Source organism: Arachis ipaensis, chromosome B9 (assembly GCF_059453495.1).
Source record: "Arachis ipaensis isolate K30076 ecotype BB chromosome B9, ASM5945349v1, whole genome shotgun sequence".
Classification (NCBI taxonomy): domain Eukaryota; kingdom Viridiplantae; phylum Streptophyta; class Magnoliopsida; order Fabales; family Fabaceae; genus Arachis; species Arachis ipaensis.
Window position 1 is genome coordinate 115144333 of NC_142444.1, and position 792 is coordinate 115145124.

The 792-nt window shown below is 41.0% G+C and overlaps 1 non-coding gene across 1 annotated transcript; it reads right to left on the reverse strand.

Annotated features, from left to right (window-relative positions):
* Positions 1 to 277: 277 nt before the first annotated feature.
* Positions 278 to 385, reverse strand: LOC148545999 (small nucleolar RNA R71). Its single transcript, XR_015900632.1, has one exon. It is a non-coding gene; the product is annotated as a small nucleolar RNA R71 (small nucleolar RNA).
* Positions 386 to 792: the final 407 nt, after the last annotated feature.

Sequence of the window (792 nt, forward strand, 5' to 3'; positions counted from 1 at the left end):
GAAACCTCAATTAGTTTCTCTGATGCAGCAGAACTACAAGTTTCATGGACTTCCATCTGAAGATCCTTTTCAGTTCTTAACTGAATTCTTGCAGATCTGTGATACTGTTAAGACTAATGGAGTAGATCCTGAAGTCTACAGGCTCATCCTTTTCCCCTTTGCTGTAAGAGACAGAGCTAGAGTGTGGTTGGACTCTCAACCCAAAGATAGCCTAAACTCTTGGGATAAGCTGGTCACGGCTTTCTTAGCCAAGTTCTTTCCTCCTCAAAAGCTTAGTAAGCTTAGAGTGGATGTTCAAACCTTCAGACAGAAAGAAGGTGAATCCCTCTATGAAGCTTGGGAGAGATACAAGCAACTGACCAAAAAGTGTCCTTCTGACATGCTTTCAGAATGGACCATCCTGGATATATTCTATGATGGTCTGTCTGAATTAGCTAAGATTTCATTGGATACTTCTGCAGGTGGATCCATTCACCTAAAGAAAATGCCTGCAGAAGCTCAAGAACTCATTAACATGGTTGTTAATAACCAGTTCATGTACACTTCTGAGAGGAATCCTGTGAGTAATGGGACGCCTCAGAAGATGGGAGTTCTTAAAATTGATACTCTAAATGCCATATTGGCTCAGAACAAAATATTGACTCAGCAAGTCAATATGATTTCTCAGAGTCTGAATGGAATGCAAGCTGCATCCAACAGTACTCAAGAGGCATCTTCTGAAGAAGAAGCTTATGATCCTAAGAACCCTGCAATAGCAGAAGTGAATTACATGGGTGAACCATATGGAAACAC